The sequence below is a fragment of the Cyanistes caeruleus genome, chromosome 2 (genome assembly GCF_971803275.1).
Source record: "Cyanistes caeruleus chromosome 2, bCyaCae1.hap1.1, whole genome shotgun sequence".
Taxonomy (NCBI): domain Eukaryota; kingdom Metazoa; phylum Chordata; class Aves; order Passeriformes; family Paridae; genus Cyanistes; species Cyanistes caeruleus.
Genome location: NC_141702.1, coordinates 118,577,989 through 118,591,098, shown reverse-complemented (window position 1 = coordinate 118,591,098; position 13,110 = coordinate 118,577,989). Strand labels below are relative to the sequence as shown.

General features: G+C 40.5%; 1 protein-coding gene and 1 long non-coding RNA gene across 10 annotated transcripts in view; one reads left to right on the top strand and one right to left on the bottom strand.

The window, feature by feature from the left end:
• The window catches only part of LOC111926425 (uncharacterized), an 8,538-nt gene extending 5,691 nt beyond the window's left edge, over window positions 1-2,847 (bottom strand). The window contains exons 1-2 of one of the 2 annotated variants that reach the window (XR_015282468.1): window positions 2,755-2,847; window positions 1,219-1,305 (exon numbers count right to left, since the gene is read on the bottom strand). This is a non-coding gene — a long non-coding RNA (uncharacterized LOC111926425). Of the gene's footprint in view, window positions 1-1,218; window positions 1,306-2,749 lie in introns of both variants that reach the window. The other variant, XR_015282469.1, reaches the window with a different exon arrangement.
• Window positions 1-13,110, top strand: part of LOC111926423 (uncharacterized) — a 237,871-nt gene that overhangs the window by 62,847 nt on the left and 161,914 nt on the right. For 2 of the 8 annotated variants that reach the window (XR_002862916.2, XR_002862915.2), the window contains exon 1: window positions 5,159-5,234. The exons of 5 other annotated variants lie outside the window; for them this stretch is intronic. The gene's annotated coding sequence lies outside the window, so the exon portion shown is untranslated. Of the gene's footprint in view, window positions 1-2,886; window positions 2,944-5,158; window positions 5,235-13,110 lie in introns of those variants that run through there. One more of the 8 variants, XR_015282463.1, reaches the window with a different exon arrangement.

Below are 13,110 nucleotides of genomic sequence, written 5' to 3'. Positions count from 1 at the left end.
CTGAATGTGAGTCTTTAAAAAACATGATTAGCCAAAAGCCGCTTTGTTATTTTTAATCTTTAAGCATTTTTACAGCTTCAGCCTCTTATTTCACATTGTTTCAAAATTTGTACCTACATCTTTTAGTACAGATCTGTGGGAATATGGATTCATTCTGGTTTTTGTTTTTTGAATGAGTAAGTAAACACCAGTGAGGCTGTTGGTGTTGCAGGGTGTGATTTAGTGTAGGTTAACGTAGTGCAGAGGGTATTTTGCAATAAAATTTTAAATTAGAGAGAATATATTTACTGCCTGTCGTGAGTCTGGCTTATGAACTATAGGCTTGATATTTGGCAGAATGTGTAAGAACTGATAATTAGGTGTGTGTGTGCAGGTAGTGACATTTGTTTAAAACAAAGTACTGTAAAACTGAATTCATTTATGCCTCTTACTTTGTTCGGTTGCTCATAGACAAGTAATAAAATACACCAATAATATCTCTGTTTGCAATAAGCTTTAATTATACAGGCACCTGATAAAATGCAGATGAGCTATCTTCTCTCTGTGTATGAGGAGTCTAATAAATAGAACTGGCAGCTCATCTGTGTGCATGTATGTGTATGAGTGAGAAAGAGGGGAAGAGAGGAACTCATCTGTAATAACAATGATAGCTTTGAAGGTGGGACTTGGTAATTTTCACAGCTTTATTGGCTGGAATTATCAGATGAAAAGGGTTGGCCCCATTGTGAGTGTCTGTTTGTGTGTGTGCTTTTCCCCACCCAAGTATATAGGTACAATATGGACATAATGGACAGGTATAAAATTCTGTGCTTTAATGATCTACCTTAGATTTTTTTTTTTTTAATTTTAACAATTTAAAGATCTATTTTCTGCTCCCTTTACTAATGTGAGTAAAACTGCAAGATTCACATACTTGAGAATGGATTTCAAAAAGCTATGGGGAAATGGGGACACAGGATACTATATATTTTTAATTTTTTCGGTAATAATTTGTTTTAAAACTTATGGCTCCTGATCTGTGGTATTTGCACATGTAGTTCTTTCCCTGGCAGAGGGTGTTCCTAAATTAACTTTCTGTGCCATGGTCAGGGGGATCCATTTGATCCAGTGTGTTCTCCTCCTATTATTGCTGAATGTTGTAATATGAGTGTGCTCAGATCCTGTATGCAAACATTGATTAGTGATCATTAATCCTCTACATATTTAGTGTTTGATTACCTTTTTTGAAGGATGCTGGGACTGGATGAAATCAGGTCTGCGGTAGGATTCGCTGTTTAGTGTCAGACATTTGTTCCAGCAGCTGCCCTGAAAGAAAAATATATATTCTACATCTGGTGGAAGTTAAGGAATTTCTCCTTGGCTCCAGGAACCCAAAGTCCAGATTTTTTGTTAAAGCAGAACAAGGTATGTGACACTTTTGCTGTTTCTTACTTACCTTTGGCCAGTCAAAGGTCATGTAAAAAGAAGAATTACAACTGTTGTTTCAGTAGGTGTTTACTTGAATGTTTAGTCAGGTCTCAGAAGCAGCAGAGTGCTTGGGGTGTGGTCCTGAGAGCATCCTCCAGATTAGCTTCCACACCACTCCCGAGTCACCCTGAAATATTCATCCAAGCACACCCTGGGATTCCCAGAGTTATTTGGTGTTTGTGTAGTCCATGCAGTGTGCTGCTGAGTTAGGGCAAGCAGCTGGAGCCAGGCTGGGAATGTAGTGGATAAGGCTTTCTCTCAAACAGTGCTCTGAGGGCAAAGTCAAACTCCTTTGTGTCAGCTGGTCCTCCAGTATCTGACTAGTCTGTAATCTCTATTTCCAGAGCAGTGTTCTGTAAGCATCAGACTGTAGGAAACAAGATCTGATAGGAATAAAACTTAAATTCCTGCTGAGAAATATTATGGAAAATATGTAGAGGTGGAGTCAGCTTTGTAGAGGAATTTTGAAAGAATTTGAAATTACACACAGGAGTTGTGAGACCTGCAGGCTGGATCCACCATCAGGTGGATTTTGTCTGAGAGGGAAAGGGGACGGTAGCCCCAGCACGCGGGGACTTTGCTGTGGTGTGTGAGGGGAAAGGATCCGTGCCCCTTCGGCAGCGCTTGGCTCGCTTTGTTCACAGCTGCGCTCAGCCCTTAAATATTTGTGTTGACCTGATGGCAAGTGGAGATGTGTAGAGAAAGGAGTTCAAACTGTTGACCTGCTAACACCGGCTTTTGCAACTTGACTCCGGTTGTTTAAGATCTGTGATCTGCAGTTGAGCCATTCTCTTCCCATTGAGGAGGAATGAAAGGTGTTACACAGGCGGAGAAATACCTTGTTTTCAACCCAGATTGGGATGGTGGTTTAAATACTGATATTATGTTATGCACTGTGGTTTGACACTGCTAGGGAATGTCTGAAGTGTGCTCGTGTTAAAGATCCTGATTTAATACTAAAGCTCCCGATTAGTAGGAAAGGGTTGCTGGGGGTTTGTGGAGAAAACAGAGTAAGAACTAAGTTCCCACTGAATTAATATAAACCAGAATACATGTGGGTACTCAAAGAAAATCCCTTGTGTTGTTGTGGCCAGCATTTGCAAGAATCTGTGTACCTTAATATACAGCACCTCTATTTTTTTATACTCCTTGCCGTGACATAATTTTATGTACATACGTATTTTTCACCAGAAATTTCTCACTGGCAGCATAATGTGCAAGTTGTCAAGGTGGTCAGGAGGGTTTTTTGACAAGAAACTTGAAGAAATCTGGGGATACAGACCCCACCTTCTCCACTCTGGTCTGGCAGGGCGGTTCCTCACGTGTTTCCCCTCACACGTCTCCGCTGGGCACCATTTTGTCCGTTCTACAGCCCCTTCCTTCAGCGAGGGAGACCCCGGGCCGGAACCGGCCGGAACCAGTGGGAGCAGCCCCCGGCAGCCCTGCCTCCCCTCACAGCCCTGCTGGCACCCACGGGTACGAGCCAGCTTCTGAGATGGAAGGGTGTGGAAATAAAGATGACAGAAAATGAATAAAATATAAATTTAAGGAAAACTGGAGGGGACAACGGGTTGAATAAGCGATGAAGGTCAAGGTGAGGTGGGAGAACAGAGCACTGAGTTGTTGGCGCAAGTTGGAACCCGAGATTCCTGGAAGTCATCGTGTGGGAAAATGTGGAATTCTGTCCTGGGCAGGTGGGCTGAAGTCTGAAGGTGAGGAGAAAGGGTGTGGGAGATGAGGCTGGAATGAGCCAGGATCCCCAGGGGAGGAGGAGGAGGAGAACCCCCTGTGAGGGAGGCAGGGAAGGCTGTGGAAGATGGCGGCAGCTCCTGAGGGGAGCTGGCTCGGCCTGAGGGCTGGGAACAGTGTCCCAGGGGAAGGCACACACTGAGGGCACTCATTCTGTGTCAGTTATAAAATTAGTTTGGTTTTAGTGGTTATAGTAAGAGTGTGTTCCTGGTGTTGCTGGCATAAGCAACGGGGGGTTTGACCACGGTGTGTGTGAGGAAAACTCATGTGTGGATTGCTGAGGTATTGTAATTCTCTTAATTGCTCTGAGACAGGAAAGCAGAGCTGGACAGGTAAGTTCTGCACACAGATAATTGCTTTTGGTGCTTGACAGAAGCTGTAAACACTGGTCGATTCCCTGTAAACATGTAAGAGCTTCATTTACCTTTAGTTGTAAGGATTACATCAGAAATATCCTCAAGAACAGCAGATTTATCTTAAATCAACTCCATTTGTACATATCATTATAGAAAAGTAAGCTAAAACACACCTAGTATATATAGTAGACAGACTAAATTTCCTGTTTTAAATTTCCTTCTTTGCTGGATACCATAAATTTTGCACATGTGTGATAGATATTTGGCTCTAACTCTAATATCTTTATAGAATAAAAACATTTTAATTACTCAAATTGTTAATAATATGTGATTCATGCTCCTATAACAAGATATATCAGCAACTCTCCTAGAATCAATCAAGTGAAGGTTACTGTTTTATTTAGGAGCAAATTGAAGATTCTGTGTTTTAATTAAAAACTTTGTGTTATATCTAAAATATCTACATTGCTTTTATCGCTCTATATTTCTAGCTTTAATACTCCCATTTATTTACTCATGTAAATTCATACTAATCTAAAATTGTCATTGAATTAAGCAACTATAGGGAAAGAAAATTTACAGCTGCAAATAGGTGTGGTTTCAGAAATGACCAGCAGTCTCATAGGAGAACAAACTACTAAAATATGTCATCTTTAAATTTAAAATCAGAGGAGAAAACATGAATTTTCAGAGTTACAGGAATGAAAACATATAAATTTTTGTGAAATGGGAATGAAAGAACTGAAACAAAACAAAAAAGAGGTAAAATATTATAAATTCCTGAATATTCAGGTGTTCTGTATGGCTGAGTGTTACTCAGACCTACTTTAAGTGAAGTCTCTGTGAGAAAACAGCTTTGGGGATGGACAGAACAGGAAAGGCAGCAGGTGGAGGAATGAACACATGCAGGGAGACACTTCTGAGACAGAAGGAATTTACATGCAAGTGGAAGGAGAGTGACAAATGTTTGTGTGTTTTCCATGGTTGCTTTGGTAATCCAGTTTTTAAACCTTTATTGTATCTTTCCTCTTCCATTGTATCTTCATTTCTTCCTCACACCTTTGCATTCTGTCCTCTTCTTGGAGATGAACAGAGGCTTTCAGGGTAACTTTTCCCATTATTTTTTCCATACTTTTTGTATAAACTACTCCTGTCATTGTGAGCGATCCTGTCCACACCTGTGCAGGGACATCATTATAACAACAGGTACAATGTTACAGGAGTTGCTAAAAAGTTGTTAAAACACATTTCAGTCGCTACAATACTGCAATTCAAACACAATTACCACACTCAAACACCTAAATGTGGTAACTTAAAGGATTAATTAATTGGGGTTTGTACTCCTTCAGTGGTTGAAACTGGAATGTCGCTTCTTGGAATGCAAGAAACTCTCTCTAATATGTTAGAATGCATAACCTGGTTTTTGTTTTTAGTTTGAGATGGCAGTCAGATGTCCTAAAGCACAGTACAGGAGATGTTTAAACCTCTGTATATCTTAGGAAGTGCTCCTGTTGTAGTCACTCTCCAGCATTGCATTCTCCTTGTGAGTTTGAAAAGGAAAATTTCCTCTGTACATCTCCGGTCAACCACAGGAATTCCATCCTGCATCCCAGCAAAGGAAGCAGCTGAACACTGCTAGACCTCACTTTAGTGTCTGATACTGTAAGTAATGGATATTTAATGTTTTTTGAGTTTCTCCTGAAAATATAGAGTGTTTTTGCACATCATGGTCTTCCAAGCTGAATTCAGCCTGTGAAATTTGTGGGTAGTGTTTTGTACCAAGATGCTTTTGAAACAAAGACCCAGTTTTAAGAGTCTTCCCTGAAAATTTGTACTTGAATTGCACTGGTAGCCACTGTATGGGAATTAAGCATGGCTAGTACTCACCCCTGGGACTCCTGAAAGTTTTAGCCATTATGATTGTCTTGGATTGTTTTAAGGAACTGGAAAACCATTAAAAACAAGCCCTGACTAGACAAAATTGATTTTCAGTGGAAACCCAGCTTTGTACCTATAGCTACTATGGCAATACACTATGTATCTCTTTTTTTATTAAAAAAAAAGAAAAAAGTAGTTTTGTTTATGGGGCTTTTGTTTTGTTTTTTTGTTTTTGTTTATGGCTCTGTTTTTCCCCTCAGTGTTGTGAAGGGAAAGACAAAGTGCCATTTCCTCAGTCCTTGCAATGCCCAAAGCTCAGTGGCATCTCAGGGAGCCCTCAGACCAGTCAAACTCATGCTATTGACTTTGCACATCCAGCCTTTCACCCAAGCACTGGGTTTTAGTATTGATGTTCTGTGACTAGATTATACTTGCTTTTTCTTCCAGGGATGGACATGACCCAGAAGTTTATTAGTGGCTTGGCTATATCAAATTTATTGAGGAAAAAAGCTTTGAAAAGGTAGTCTGTGTTTGAGAGCTTCAGCTGAAAGCTCTCACAGAGTCTCCTGGCTTCATCCTGCAGTTCTTCTTAAGTTATGTACTAGGAAAAGATCTGTGACAAACAAAAGACAAAAAATCCTATGTTTGCTTAGTGAACCTGAGAATAGCCAAAATAAGAGTTACAAATATTTATTTGAAAAGTGACATGAGAAGGAAGGGTTTGCTGAGGAGCATTTTTGGTACAGCCAGACCATGATGCTACTAACCAAGATACACCTGTAGATATTTGCTGAACTCAGAGGAGTGCCAGGAAACCTTCTCCTGCTTCAGCAGAGACAAGAATACCAGATATAAACAACTTCTATTTTATTGTGTGATAATGCTCTGTTTATCTGTTGGGCTTTTTCTTGCTGGGCTTTTTAATCTTCCTAAGTGGTAAATGAAGCAAGATCTGTCAAAGTCTCTCTGAATTTGTAACTGGTAGAAAGATTTTTGTTGAGATAAAGAGGACATTTTTAAAATGCGACCTTCTTAGTTGTGTAAATGGATTTTGTGGGCTCAATTGGAAGTTGCTGTGTTTGTCTGGAGAAGGAAAGCTGAGGTCACTCACTCTGCAGACACAACTGTATGCCTATCTCCAGCCTCCTTTCTATGGAGACACTTCCTCTCTCAATTCTTCCACAAACAAAAAAAAAACCAAGTTAAGTTTTGTAAAATGTAGGTGTCTTATGCACAGTCTTACTGAAATTTATTTATTTATAGTTGTTGATAGTGATTTATTGTTATTAATAGTGGTTCTTCAGTAATGCCTGGGGTAAGGTGTGTAATGCAGCCATGTGGCTGTTGTGCTGTGGAAAGGGAGCAGTCAGAGACTTGGCTGCATTTATTTGTACAGTTAGGCCTTATTTTCAAAGTCAGCAGTAGTTTCCAGAGCTCAGCATTTTGGAAATGGAAGTTTCAGGTATAATTACATCCAACACTGAACCCCAGTGAAGTGGTCTGGTGGCTGGGATTGTGTGTGGAGGCTGTGAAAGGAGGCTGTGCGTGGAAGCCGTCTCACTTAAACGCCTTGATGTGCACGGTTGCGTGTCTAGGAATTCTTAAAGACTTATTTATTGAATTTTTTCCTTAACTGTATGTATTTTATTGAATTTCTATGGAGAAGATGTGGTACATATTTATTTTTTGGACATAGTGATTGAAGACCTTGGGCAGCCACAGCATTACTGAGGACAAATGAATATATTCTGCAGTCCAGAAGTGGAGTCCAAAATACTTTCAGATATTGTTTCTCTTGGATGGATGTTAAAAACATTTAAGTTTTGAGAGGATTCCTATGAGACAGCACCTTTAAACTGAGAAGGGTCAATTTCTTTGACAGCCAAGACAGGAGGTTTCAGAGGGGGTTACTGTGATCCAATACCTGAATTATGTGTGTCAGTCCTTAGGGTGTATCTTTTAAAGTGGGAGTGACTGGGGCTGGAAACCTGGTAGGGTGGTGGCTGTTCATTCCCATGTGCACAGGGGATATTACACTTAAACCCTGTGTTAGAGGAACACTAAGGGTGCAAAGTTAAGTGCTCTGAAGGCAAGAAAAGGCACCATTAAGGTTGGTGAGACAGGGATGCAGCTGACTGGAATTCTGTGGGTGCTTGTGCTCAAGCCCAGCTCTCCCTTTGCTGTAGCTCTTTTGGGGAGTGAAAGGCAGATGGGGTTTGGGGAGGTTCTTTTATTTGTAAGACCAATGTTTTCTTTTAAACATCACCTGAGAAACAAGGCTACTGTTTTTGCTTAAACTGTACCAAACATAGTTCTGAGGATATTCTGGCCCAAATGAAAGTTAAAAGCACCTTTAAAGTGGAGTCCTGCTGCTGAAGGTGTTTGACAAGCTGAGCTGGAACATTGCTGTCAGACACACACCTCACTTGTTCAGCTGCAGGGACAAAGTCTGTGTGGATGTTCAAGAGCACATTTCCCTTTGAACTATTTGTTTTCCCCCTCTCATCCTTACTCTATCTCTCATTTATAGTCTTACTCCAGTTAAGGAATTGCTTTGACTGCTGGGATGCCAGAGATTGGAAATACCTGTTAATTTTCACGCTCTCTGGAATCTTTGGTCAGTTTTTATTCCAGCATTCAGATCACAGGAAGCCATTCATAGGACATGGTGGCTTTCACACAGAGCTGCAGCCACTATTTTCTAAAGGTTTTGAATGCTAGAAATCAAGTCTCACCAAATTCATGAGCTCAATATTCTTCATCCATCAGTCCTACAGAGAGGGGAAAAATCACACCCCTTAATCAAATAACTTTGTTACTTCCTTATTGACAGATTCTTTTGAAAGCTTCTAGTGAAGAGATCCATAAATGTTTTTATAAACTAATTTCTATTTTTAATGTCTGCATAGTTTGTTTATTTCTGTTATGATAGTATTTACTATGTGTAGGGCACTTCCAAAACTTACACCAATATTGTCTGTCTTCCAAGCATCTGAGTAGGAGGAATCCACTGGAGAAAACAGACAAAGAGTTAATGAACAGAATGTAAAAAGTGTGCTTTTACTTGAAAATATGTATTTGCTAAAATTAGCAGAGATCTTGACTTGTTTTCCAAGAGCTGGATATACTTTGGACAAGCATATCTATAGTGGGTTAGTAGGAAAGGTAAGGGGAACAGAAGATGTAAAATGCAGGCTGTACTGAGTAATTTTCCATTTGATTCCAAACAAATTAACACAGCCCAAAGCCTCCAAAAACCTTATGTAAGATGTGTGTGCATGGAGCACAATAAAATGTTACTGCTTGTGGTTTCCTTTCATGATGCAGGAGACAACGGAAATAAAACCTTGACAAGGAATTATACCTGTGACTCACCGTGATCACAGATTGTCTCTTGAAACGTTAAAATTCAGCCGATGTGTTAAATGATAGTTGTTATGATATGAACTCTCTGTAGCTGGAGTTCTCTCACCTTAGTATGCTTTATAGAGCTGTGGAGAGGTGTTTTCTAGGAAGAATGAGAGCTTGCATGTTAATAAACATAAAACTCCCTCCTTATGCTCTTAATATTTTGGCTTGGATTTCCCCTCCCTTTTGAAAATATTGGGTCCTATGTAATGATTTTCCTTCTCACTCCTGTCACGTGGAGACCAAAGGCAGAGTTGATGTGTGAACTGCTATTGGTAATCAAAGTGGGTAAGACTCTCACTGGATTTATTTTTTTTTCTCAGTGTGTTTAATCCTGTACTGAGTGAGGGGGAACACTGGTGGAGGGGTTTTTTTGTATTTTTGCTGTCTCTAGATATCCTGAGGTCAGAATATTGCAGTGATTGTCTTTATGGTCATAAAAGACCCGTGAACTTGGAACAGAAGGCTCTTGTGGGGGTTAGCTCAGAAATATAAATGGCCAAAGCTAAAAGGGTTGATTGTCTTTGGTGGAAAATATATATACTTTTTGGAACACTGGAGTGGAAGTAAAGACAAATGAACATCCTTATGGTGTAATCACCAGGTTGAAAAATCAGGTGACTTTAGTTCTCAAACTCCCTGTTAGCACAGTGACTTTTTATGTTCTTTATATCTTCGTTGGTGGATGAGTCAATGTTTAAATGCTCATTTATCATTTACTATATAAAAGAAAAGCTATTATCTGAAACTCATTTTTACAGTTGCAGGCAAACTGAAATAATCATTTTCAAGGACCTAAAGCTGTTTCTTGAAGAATGTCATCATTTTCTTCTGCTTTTACTTACCGCTTACACCGGTATATGAGGTACCTTCAAGAGCTGTACCTTGTGTGGCCTAGCTGCAGATATTGCCAGCCTCCATACCTGTACATAACTGAGCTAAAGGAACTTTGTTTCTGCAAACTGCATTCATCTTGCAGACAGGACAAAAGAACCACTTTAGAAGCACGGCTCTCCCTGTACACTTGTGCTGCTTGCTCAGTCATGTGCCCTGCCCTGGAGGCTGAGCAGCCCCATTGGCCTGGACAGAGGATTTCAGGAGCTGGGGGTAAAACCCTTGCTCATGTCCCTCAGGAGGGGAGCTGCTGTTCTCTGCTCTTCTTTTGATGCTAAGAACCTCTCTGAGTAAATGAACTGTCTGAAGTGGGAGAGGAGTAGTCTTCATTCTGCATTATAATTTGACGGCTATCCTAATAGATAATATTAATATTAATTTGTGTGTGTCATCTTCTCTGTTCTTAGTCTGCATGGGTGTAGCTTATGTGCAAACCACACTCAGAGGTTTCACCCACTGATGTTGCTCAGGACTCCTGTTCTGGGTTGTGCCAGGACTCAGAGGTTGTGTTTCCTCTGGGGGAAAGCACAACTGCACATTGAAGTGCCCTGGGATGTTCTGTCAGAACCAGAGTGTTGCATTAGGGCAGGCTGTACCATATGTTTGCTTCCATTACTTTAATCTCATGTAACTTCATTTAATTTTTATTCCCTCGGTGCCCCCATATTTTGGTGCCCCTTTGTGTCTCATTCTTTATCTCACCAAATGGCCAAAGCAGGCAAATGAGGTGATAAGCTGAGGCAGCCAAGTGGTGGGACCAACAGCGGTGTCACTGCAGGAAATGATAAAACTCCTGTGACTGTGGATCACTGGGGATTCTTCTGCTCTCTTGCAGGCCCAGGCCCTCTGCTTCTGACAGAAACCCCCATTTTGTGCCCCTGTGTCCCCTTATTGTCAAACAGACTCTTATTTGCTGGCAGAAAGGTGAGGTCCTGCACACACAAGGCCTGTTCTCCCTTAATCCCATTTCAAAACCAGGTTGGAAATACAGCTATTATAGGTTTTAATTTACATCAGGGTCTAATTGTTAAAATCATCCTGTTAAGGTAACACATGACATGATAAAAATAAGTTATATGTGCTCTTTTAAACTCACCTGTATCTGCTTGCACATCTTGCAATTTGTGAGCACCAGAAGACTGTAATTTACTTAAATGCTTGTACCTTTATTTTATAAAAATCCATAGGTACTTTTTAAAATAAAATGTACTTTTTATAGTGTAATATTTTGAGTTGAATATGGCGAGAATTGAACTGCTTTATCTCTAATGTAATAGAAAAATATGATCTCTTCTTGGGGAAATTGAGGTTTTCTATGAGTCCAACTGTTAGCTCATGAAGTCAGTGTTGAGATAAAGCTCATTTTAGAAAAAGAACCCAGAATTATCTGATGCTGAAAGAGATATCTGCATATTCATTTTTGCTTTTGTAGGTTTTCATCTTTGGGTTTTTTTTTTCTGTTAGCTGTCCCCCAGGCTGAGGAGTTATCAATATTTGCACTGGAGGGGAATATTGCAAGTAAAATGGCCACAGGTTTTACTTGGCTGACTTTGCTGAGGGATCAGTTTGCTGCAGCTATTTTGTGTCTTTGATGGTTAGAGCAGAATGTCTCAACAGTTTAACATGATAAAAGATGTGGTGTCGGTGATAAGTGTGTTCATTACACACTAATTAAAAGGTGCAGCAGCAGTGATGGAATGCCACCCAGAGCCCCCGTGTTCTCAGCATGTCTATTTAAAAATTGTGTTAGGAACATACTTTTGTACACGTTGTTGGGAGGGGGAAAGACCTCAGTGGTCACATATTCCTAACCTGCTGTGTCGTTTTAACAAATTGCTTTCTCAGTCATGTGATCATACTTCAGTCTTGTGGGGTATTCTCTGTTTTGAGTAAGAAAGGAAAAGGTTTAATATTCTCCGTGGCAATTTGTCCCTGTGTCATTCAGGGCTACCTGTGATCAGGGAATCCAAGCTGTGCAACAGCTGTGGGCTCTCAGCCTTCTTTGCTCAGTCCATGAGCGTTGTACCCAAAAGGCGTTGGTTTGACTTTCTCATTCTCTGTTGTTTCATCTTTCCTGTCTCCCATCCTGCTTCTGGGGCTGATGCTGATGGATTGGGAAAGGCAACACTGAACTTAAAAGTAACATGAGACAGTTAGTACTGCTTGAGAGATATTCAGGACTTGTCAAAGTTGGTTCCATAAACCTCTGCCCTTGAAAGGAATTACAAGGTAAAGTAATTTTATCTTGGAAAGCCTTTTCTGCCTGACTTTTCGAGTTGATTTCAATGTTAGGAGTACCCATTTCCACATGCTTCTTAAGAAAAAAATTTGCTTTTGTATGGGTCATCTTGTGCTTGCATAGAAACAGGTTTCAATGCTGTGCTTTGAATCTAAGTGTGCCATTGTTTGAGTTCACGATTAACCTCTGCCAGAGCTCTTTGTGTATAGGGACTTGATGTTTTTAGCATCAGAGTGTTATGGTGCTCAGAGACAAGGGGACACTATCATAAACTCTTTCTGTAACAGGGAAAAAAAATATTAAAGAATGTTTGTTCTCTACTTGAGGAGAAATCAGAATTGTTAAGTGTAGAGAAAGTTCTTTAAGAGGTATATGAACTGCCTGGTAACATCTCAGTATCCATGTGTCTACACATAAACAGCAGTCAGAGGTATTTCTGCTACTTCTCTATTCTGTAAAGGTCATGCAGCATCAATACCGTTCTCTGAAGAAAACAGTTGACTACTATGAATGCTGGCTTTTATATGCCTACTTTCATATGGGCCTGTTGGATAATAATTAAATTAAGGTTTCTGACTCCTCCTAAGGTTGGGCTTATGAATATCTAAAGATCTGATTGATCAGAGAAGCTCAGGTTAACCGTAAAATTGATCAAAAAGCAGGCAAAGAATAACGGCTCAGCTGAGCAGTAGTGCGGAGTGATAAACCCACTGCTGGAGAATGTGACTGGAATGAGGCTTCAACAGCCTGTTTTTATTTCACTGTATTTAGCACTGGGCTGTCACTTAATTGTGTTGGCATTGTTTCCCTTTGACAAAGAGGGCTGAAGACTGGCAGGTCACATGTGTTTGTCTGTGTTGCATTTTTCCTCATTTTGTGAGGGAAGGATCTAAAACGTGATCAAAAGCAGCCAAGTCTTTGTCACTACCTTTGCTCCCTGCTTGGGTTCTGCAGTGTCCTGGGCTTTCAAGTGGCTGATGGTGTGACTTTGGTGGGCAGCTCTGCTCACACACAAGAGCGTCTTGCAAGGAACCTTTCCTCCGCAGGCTGTTCATGTATCCAGGGAACCTTTCCTCCATGGGCTGTTTCTGGCAGGTATTGAGCACAAGCAACTTCCCT